The 9,433-nt window shown below is 49.8% G+C and overlaps 1 long non-coding RNA gene across 1 annotated transcript; it reads left to right on the top strand.

The window, feature by feature from the left end:
- The first annotated feature begins 1,147 nt into the window (after positions 1-1,147).
- Positions 1,148-6,404, top strand: LOC114672622 (uncharacterized). The gene is made up of 2 exons (XR_003723020.2): positions 1,148-1,384; positions 6,109-6,404. It is a non-coding gene; the product is annotated as an uncharacterized LOC114672622 (long non-coding RNA).
- The last annotated feature ends 3,029 nt before the right edge of the window (positions 6,405-9,433 follow it).

Genomic DNA, 9,433 nt, shown 5'->3' on the forward strand with positions numbered 1-9,433 from the left:
AGCTACTCGGGAGGCTGAGGCAGGAGAATGGCGGGAACCCGGGAGGCGGAGCTTGCAGTGAGCTGAGATCGAGCCACTGCACTCCAGCCTGGGTAACAGAGCGAGACTCTGTCTCAAAAAAAATAAATAAATAAAAATAAAAATAAAAAATAAAAGACTTGCCTGAGGCGATTTTGATAGAAAAATGTAATAAACTGGCTTCATTCACCGATAACCTTTGAAATCTCAGTACTTAACAGATTAGAAGTTTATTTCTTTGTTCTTGTAAAGTACAATCAGCAGCGCAAGAAGGGATAGGTGGGAAGGGGCTTTGGGACATGGAGCAGGGATCCTGGCTGATGGAGCCTCTGCTGGCTTCACATGTGGCCTCCTTGGCAGCCCTGGGCACAGACATCCAGCTGGCAGATGGGGCAGGCCAGAGAGTAGAGGAGGAAGTGGGAGTTCTTTATAGGTCTTTATAAGTCTAGAATTGGTGCCCAGTTTTTTCACATTCCATTGGCCAGACCTGCTCCCCTCTGGACATGGCCCCTACTCACTGGCTGCAGGACCACCTACGCCTTGGCCCCTAGGTTGACTTCATGCCCACTTTCTTTTTTTTCTTTTTGAAACGGAATTTTGGTCTTGTTGCCTATGCTGGAGTGCAATGGTGCAGTCTCGGCTCACTGCAACTTCTGCCTCCTGGGTTGAATCGATTCTCTTGCCTCAGCCTCTGGAGTAGCTAGGATCACAATCATGCACCACCATGCCCGGCTGATGTTGTATTTTTAGTAGAGATGGGGGTTTCACCATATTGGCCAGGCTGGTCTCGAACTCCTGACCTCAGGTGATCCACCCGCCTCTGCCTCCCAAAGTGCTGGGGTTACGTGAACCACCGCCCCTGGCCTATGCCGGCTTTCACTGCCGCTCTCCTGTCGCAGAAGCTGCCCCCAGAGGCTGCCAGCCACCCAGAGGAAGTAAGTGCTGATGTGGCACATTCTAGAAGTTAAAGCTCCCCGCATGGTGGCCCAGCCTGCCCAGGGCAGTTGGCCAGTCAGAAACACAGCCTTCTGACCCAGTGTCTCTCTTGCCTTTTTCTGTCCTGGGTAGGGCCCGTCATCTGGGGTGTGGCTGTTTGAGGATGGACTCCAGGTCACAGAGCCCCAGGAATTGTTTGTAGACTGTCATGTGTATCCGCATGAGTCTGCAAACCGGCAGCACCGGACTCACCAAGGTCGAGAAGCGTGATCGCTGCTGTTCCCTGCGTGTACACTGAGTGGTGTGCTAAGGACCTGCCCTGCAGGAGCATGCAGGAGCCTCCCAGCAACTCTCCGAGGAGGCTCCAAATGGAGAACCTGGAAGTCAGAGAGGCGACGTCACTCACCCAAGGTCTCCCAGCTCCTAGCTGGTAAGGGTGGGAAGAGAATGAAAGCAGATCTGCCTGACTTCAAAGCCAGTGGTTTTTTTGTTTTGTTTTGTTTTGTTTTCACATAGAGACAGAGGCTAAGCACGGTGGTTCATACCTCCCAACACTTGGGAGGCCCACATTTTGGGAGGCCAAGGAGGACAGATCACTTGAGCCCAGGAGTTTGAGATCAGCCTGGGCAACATAGTGAGACCCCATCTCTATAAAAAATTAGCCGGGCGTGGTGGTGTGTGCCTGTAGTCCCAGCTACTTGGAGTACTTAACATGGCATGTGCAAATGCCCTGAGGCAGGCATGGGCAGGTGGGAACAGGGGTCTAGAGACCAGGGGGAGGAGAAACAGAAAGGAAGGCAGGAGAGTGGGTGGGGGACACCCTGGGGGCCATGCCAGCCACAGGAAGGGTTTTGGATTTTACTGGAACAATTCAAAGCTACTGGAGGATTTAAGCAGGGAAGTAGGGATCTTTAAATTGTGGCTTTTGGGTTCTTTTCTGAGAGTTTTCAAGTTTTGAATTTTTATTTTAATAATCTCATAAAATTACCAGTCTCATACTGTACCTTGTGGAGGCCAACAACCTAGAGCCCGGCCTGTGTTAGCATTTCTGCTTCTATCTGAGCCAAATAGGGGTATGTCAAGGGCCCCAGGTCAAAGAGAAAATAACTGAAAAGAGAGGGAAACTGTATTAGTTAGCTATGGCTGCCTGCATATCATCCACCCACCCACCCCCAACTTAGCAGTTTAAAACAACAAACTTTTGGCCAGGCGCAGTGTCTCATGCCTGTAATCCTAGCACTTTGGGAGGCTGAGGCGGGTGGATCACCTGAGGTCAGGAGTTCAAGACCAGCTTGGCCAACATGGTGAAACCCCATCTGTACTAAAAATATAAAAACTAGCCAGGTGTGGTGGTGGTGGTACTCGTGAGGCTGAGGGAATGTGATGAAACCCCATCTCTACTAAAAATACAAAAATCAGCCGGGTGTGGTGGCGGGTGCCTGTAATCCCAGCTACTTGGGAGGCTGAGGCAGAAGAATCGCTTGAACCCGGGAGGTGGAGATTGCAGTGAGCCGAGATTGCACCACTGCACTCCAGCCTGGGCAACAGGAATGAAACTCTGTCTCAAAAACAACAACAACAAACTTGTCTCCCAGTTTCTGTGGGTCAGGAATCCAGGTGCACCTTAGCTTGGTCCTTTGGCTCAAGGTCTTGCACAAAATCTCAATCAAGGTGTCAGCAGAGGCTGGGGCCCATCTCAAGGCTCAGATAGAGGAGGATTTGCTTACAAGCTCACTCACCTGAATGCAGGCAGGATTTTGTTCCTCGTGGCCTGTTGGGCTGAGGGGCTTAGCTCCTCGACAGCTGTTGGCCAAGGCATCCCTCAGTTCCTTGCCATGTGGGTGTCTCCATAGGGCAGCTCATACAGTGGTGGGAGGCTTTGTCACAGCCAGCAAGCCAGAGAGGACAAGCAGGAGGGAAGCCACGGTCCTTTTGTAACCTACTCTCAGAAGTGACATCCCGACTGAGTGTGGTGGCTCATGCCTATAATCCCAGCACTTTGGGAGACCAAGGCGGATGGATCACCTGAGGTCAGGAGTTTGAGACCAGCCTGGCCAACATATAGTGAAACCCCATCTCTACTAAAAGTACAAAAATCGCTGGGCGCAGCGGCTCACGCCTGTAATTCCAGCACATTCAGAGGCTGAGGTGGGTGGATCATGAGGTCAAGAGATCGAGACCATCCTGGCCAACAAGGTGAAACCCCATCTCTACTAAAAATACAAAAATTAGCTGGGCATGGCGGCGCATGCCTGTGATCCCAGCTACTCAAGAGGCTGAAGCAGGAGAATGGCGTGAACCTGAACCTGGGAGGTGGAGCTTGCAGTGAGCCAAGATCAAACCACAGCACTCCAGCCTGAGTGACGAGCGAGACTCCGTCTCAAAAAAAAAAAAAAAATTAGCCAGGCATGGTGGTGGGCACCTGTAATCCCAGCTACTTGGGAGGCTGAGGCAGAAGAATCACTTGAACTTGGGAGGCAGAGGGTGCAGTGAGCCAAGATCGTGCCACTGCACTCCAGCCTGGGCAACAGAGCGAGACGCCTCTCAAAATAAATAAATAAATAAATAAAATACAAAAATTAGCCATGCGTGGTGGTGGGTGCCAGTAGTCCCAACTACTTGGGAGGCTGAGACAGGAGAACCACTTGAACCTGGGAGGTGGAGGTTTTAGTGAGCCAAGATTGTGCCACTGCACTCCAGACTGGGTGACAGGGCAAGGCTCTGTCTCAAAAAAAAAAAAAAAAAAAGCTATGTCCTGTCCCTTTTTTTTTTCCTGAATTACCCTTTTTCTAAAAAAAAATAAATTGAGCTGGACACGGTTGTTCACGCCTGTAGTCCCAGCACTTTGGGAGGCTGAGGCAGGCGAATCACCTGAGGTCAGGAGTTTGAGACCAGCCTGGTCAACATCGTGAAACCCCGTCTTGACTAAAAATACAAAACATTAGCCAGACATGGCCTACGCACCTGTATTCCCAGCTACTCAGGAAGCTGAGGCAGGAGAATAGCTAGAACCTGGAAGGCAGAAGTTGCAGTGAGCCAAGACGCCATTGCACTCCAGCCTGGGCAACAAGAGTGAAACTCTGTCTCAAAAAAAAAAAATTGAGACACGGTCTTACTCTGTTGCCCAAAGTATCAAGCCTATCAAGGCTCACTGTAACCTCAAACTCCTGGGCACAAGGGATCCTCCTGTCTCAGCCTCCTGAATAGCTGGGACTACAGGCGTGTGCCACCATGCCCAGATGAGATTTTAAAATTTTATTTTGTTTATTTATTTTTTTGAGACAGAGTCTCACTCTGTTGCCCAGGCTGGAGTGCTGTGGCGCGATCTCGGCTCACTGCAAGCTCTGCCTCCCGGGTTCACGCCATTCTCCTGCCTCAGCCTCCCAAGTAGCTGGGACTACAGGCGCACGCCTGGCTCATTTTTTGTATTTTTAGTAGAGATAGGGTTTCACTGTGTTAGCCAGGATGGTGTCGATCTCCTGACCTTGTGATTCGCCTGCCTCAACCTCCCAAAGTGCTGGGATTACAGGTGTGAGCCACCGCGCCCAGCCGAGATTTTTAAATTTTATTGATTGATTGATTGATTGATTGATTTTTAAGACAGAGTCTCGCTTTGTCACCCAGGCTGGAGTGCAGTGGCGCCATCTCGGCTCACTGCAAGCTCCGCCTCCCGGGTTTACGCCATTCTCCTGCCTCAGCCTCCGGAGTAGCTGGGACTACAGGTGCACGCCTGGCTAATTTTTTTGTATTTTTAGTAGAGACGGGGTTTCACTGTGTTAGCCAGGATAGTCTCGATCTCCGGACCTTGTGATCCTCCCGCCTTGGCCTCCCAAAGTGCTGGGATTACAGGCCTGAGCCACCGCTCCCGGCCGAGATTTTTTAATTTTTTTTTGAGACAGAGTCTCGCTCTGCTGACCAGGCTTTGGTGTAGTGGTGTGATCATGGCTCACTGCAGCCTGGGCTCAGGTGATTCTCCTGCCTCACCCTGGGACTACAGGCCTGGGGCACCGGGCTTGGCTAATTTTTTTTGTATTTTTTGTAGAGGTGAGGTCTTGCTATGTTGCCCATGCCAGTCTCAAACTCCTGGCCTCAAGGTTCTGGGATTACAAGCATAAGCCACTGTAATAATAAAAGGCCTCCTTTTTATCTTGGAATAATGTTAGATTTACAGGAAAATTGCAAAGATAATGTACAATAGCTGGGTGTGGTAGCACACACCTGTAGTTCTAGCTACTTGGGAGGTTGAGGTGGGAGGATTGCTTGAACTGGGGAGGCTGAGGCTGCAGTGAGCTGCAATCGTGCCACTGCACTCCAGCCTGGGCGACAGGGCAAGACCCTGTCTCAAAAAACAAAACAAGGCCGGGCGCGGTGGCTCAAGCCTGTAATCCTAGCACTTTGGGAGGCCGAGAAGGGCAGATCACGAGGTCAGGAGATCAAGACCATCCTGGCTAACACGGTGAAACCCCTTCTCTACTAAAAAATACAAAAAACTAGCCGGGCGAGGTGGCGGGCGCCTGTAGTCCCAGCTACTCGGGAGGCTGAGGCAGGAGAATGGCGTAAACCTGGGAGGCGGAGCTTGCAGTGATCTGAGATCCGGCCACTGCACTCCAGCCTGGGCGACAGAGCGAGACTCCGTCTCAAAAACAAAACAAAACAGGCCGGGCGCGGTGGCTCACGCCTGTAATCCCTGCACTTTGGGAGGCTGAGGCGGGCGGATCACGAGGTCAGGAGATCGAGACCATCCTGGCTAACACGGTGAAACCCCGTCTCTACTAAAATACAAAAAATTAGCCGGGCGCGTTTGCTGGCGCCTGTAGTCCCAGCTACTCGGGAGGCTGAGGCAGGAGAATGACGCGAACCCGGGAGGCGGAGCTTGCAGTGAGCCGAGATGGTGCCACTGCACTCCAGCCTGGGCGACAAAGTGAAGACTCCGCCTCAAAAAAAAAACAAAACAAACAAAACAAAACAAAACAAAACAAAATCCCATAACCACAGTTCCTGCGTACCTTCACCCAGTTTCCCTAATGTTATCATCTTAATTTACCATGAAACATTTGTCAAAAGAAACCAACTTTGACACGTTACTATTAACTAAACTCCAGCCTTTATTCAGATTTCATTCATTTTTACACTAAGGTCTTTTTTCTGTTCCAGGTTCCAACCCAGGATATCACATTGCATTTTGTCATGTCTCCTTGATTTCTTCTGGTCTGTGACAGTTTCTGTCTTCCCCCAGATTTTCTCAGTCTTTCTCAAGTCATGACCTCGAGCTTTGAGGAGAACTAGTGAAGTATTTTGTGAATGTCCCTCAGTTTGTGTTTGTCTGTATTTTTTTCATGATTAGCTCGGGTATGAGCTTGGGAAAAGATGCCCAGAGGTGTGTGGAGCCCTCCTTAGTCCATTATATCAGGAGGTACATAAGATTCCCGTGATTAAAGTATTAGCCTTAATGTATTGACCTTTGTCACTTCACTAAAGTGGTGTCTGCCAGGTTTTTCCCCCATTAAGTTACTATTTTTCCCTTTTCTATACTCCGTTCTTCAGAAGCAAATCACTAAGTCCAGCCCACACTCAAGGGGTGGAAAATTAAATCTACCTCCGGGGGACAGTATCATAAATTAATTGGAATTCTTCTGTAGGGACGATTTGTCCCTTCTTTACCATTTATTTATTTACTCAGTCATTTACTTATATCTGCATTAACTTGTCTATGCTTATTTTATACTTTGAGCTGTAATCTAACACTACATTATGCATTTCATTGCTAAATTATTATCATTTTGGCCATTGGAGCGCTTTCAGATTGATTCCTGATCCCTTTGACAAGCCCTTGTCCTTTAGGTTTTTTGTTTGTTTGTTTTTTGACACAGAGTCTTGTTCTGTCACTCAGGCTGGAGTACAGTGGCACAATCTCAGCTCGCTGCAACCTCCGCCTCCCAGGTTCAAGCGATTATCATGCTTCAGTCTCCCTAGTCTGGGATTACAGGCATGCGCCACCACGCCCGGCTAATTTTTTGAAATTTTAGTAGAGATGGGGTTTTTACCATGTTGGTCAGGCTGTCTCGAACTCCTGAGCTCAAGTGATCCAATCTTCTCGGCCTCTCAAACTGCGGGGATTACAGGCGTGAGGCACCGAGCTCAGCCAGGTTTGTTTTTGTTTTTGAGACAGGGTCTCAGTCTGTTGCCCAGGCTGGAGTGCAGTGGTGTGATCTCAGCTCAATGCAGCCTCAATCTCCTGGGCTCAAGCCAACCTCCCACCTCAGCCTCCCGAGTATCTGGGACTACCGGTGTGCACTACCACGCCTGGCTAATTTTTTAGTTTTTGTAGAGAGGGGGTTTCACCATGTTGCCCAGGCTAGTCTCAAACTCCTGGGCTCAAGTGATCTGCCCGCCTCGACCTCCTAAAGTGCTGGATTACAGGCGTGAGCCCTTGTGACCAGACGTCCTTTCGTTTCTGAGCACGTCCTTGCTTTCCGGCACTTTACAATGCTCCAAGCTCACCTTGTATTTTCCCTGACTTAGCTATAGAATCAGCCATTTCTCAAAGGAGAGCTGATTGTTTTTGTTGGCGAGTGGTATTTAGAAACTAAAATCTGGGCCGGGCGCGGTGGCTCAAGCCTGTAATCCCAGTACTTTGGGAGGCCGAGGCGGGTGGATCACGAAGTCAGGAGATCGAGACCATCCTGGCTAACATGGTGAAACCCCGTCTCTACTAAAAATACAAAAAACTAGCCGGGCGTGTTGGCGGGCGCCTGTAGTCTCAGCTACTCGGAGGCTGAGGCAGGAGAATGGCGTAAACCCGGGAGGCGGAGCTTGCAGTGAGCCGAGATCGCGCCACTGCACTCCAGCCTGGGTGACACAGCGAGACTCCGTCTCAAAAAAAAAAAAAAAAAAAAAAAGAAACTAAAATCTGGGCACTGGGCCTATTTATTGCACCCAGGGTGTCACAGCTTCTAGGCCCTGTCAGCTATGCCTGACATTTGCTGTCCTCTATGCATTAGAATCTAGTCACTAGGCCCTGCTCTCACCGGGAGAAGACCACTTGAATGCATGAATACCCAGAGTTGGGGATCCTTGGAGGCCATCCTGAAGGCTGACTGCCTCTGTGACTTAAAATTAATTGGTGCAATTGCAAAGGTCAGAAGCAACCCGCACGTGCATTGGCAGGGGGTGTGCAGGAGCACATGGCAACTGTGAAGGGGAATGAGAGGAAGCGCTTTCCCCACTGATGATCTCCCAGATCCTTTGTTAAGTAAAAAGAGCCTGAGGCAGAGCCACAGATGTGGCATGAGAATGTTTTGAAATGAGAAGAAAACACAGAACTTAAGTTTGTATTTGCAATTGGGTGCGGTAGCTCACACCTGTAATCCCAGAACTTTGGGAGCCCGAGGCAGGAGGATCACTTGAGTCCAGGAGTTGGAGAACAGACTGGGCAACATAGCAAGACCCCGTTTCTAAAAAAAATTTAAAAATTAGCCGGACGTAGTGGCTTGTGCCTGTAATTCCAGCACTTTGGGAGGCTGAGGCAGGGGGATCACGAGGTTAGGAGTTGGAGACCAGCCTGGCCAACATGGTGAAACCCGTCTCTACTGAAAATACAAAAATTAGCTGGGCTTGGTGGTGCATGCCTGTAATCCCAGCTACTCGGGAGGCTGAGGCATGAGAATCACTTGAACCCAGGAGGTGGAGGTTACAGTGAGCTGAGATCATGCCACTGCACTCCAGCCAGGGCGACAAGAGCAAAACTCTGTCTCAAAAAAAAAAAAAAAAAACTTGGCCAGGCATGGTGGCTCACGCCTGTAATCCCAGCACTTTGGGAGGCCGAGGCTGGTGGATCACCTGAGGTTAGGAGTTTGAGATCAGCTTGACCAACATGGAGAAACCCTGTCCCTGCTAAAAATACAAAATGAGCTGGGTGTGGTGGCGCATGCCTGTAATCCCAGCTACTTGGGAGGTTAAGGCAGGAGAATTGCTTGCTTGAACCCGGGAGGCGGAGGTTGCAGTGAGCTGAGATCGCGCCATTGCTCTTCAGCCTGGGCAACAAGGGCAAAACTCCATCTCAAAATAAATAAATAATTTAAAAATTGCCATACATGGTGGTGCATACCTGTAGTTCCAGCTCCTCTGGAGGCTGAAGTGGCAGGACAGCTTGAGTCCAGCAGGTCAAGGCTGCAGTGAGCTACGATTATGCCACAGCACTCCAGCCTGGGTGACCTAGCGGGACCCTGTCTCAAAAAAAAAAGGAAAAAAAAAAAGTATTTGCAAAGATGATCCCTGGAAAGACACACAAGGAGCTCATAACACCGATTTCTCAGGGAGAGAGGTAGAATCTGTATATAGAAAAAAACACCGTCGTAAGAAGTGAAGGACAGGCTAGGTGCGGTGGCTCACAGTTGTAATCCCAGCACTTTGGGAGGCCAAGGTGGGTGGATCACAAGGTCAGGAGTTCAAGATCAGCCTGGCCAATATGGTGCAACCC

Source organism: Macaca mulatta, chromosome 15 (assembly GCF_049350105.2).
Source record: "Macaca mulatta isolate MMU2019108-1 chromosome 15, T2T-MMU8v2.0, whole genome shotgun sequence".
NCBI classification, from domain to species: Eukaryota; Metazoa; Chordata; class Mammalia; order Primates; family Cercopithecidae; genus Macaca; species Macaca mulatta.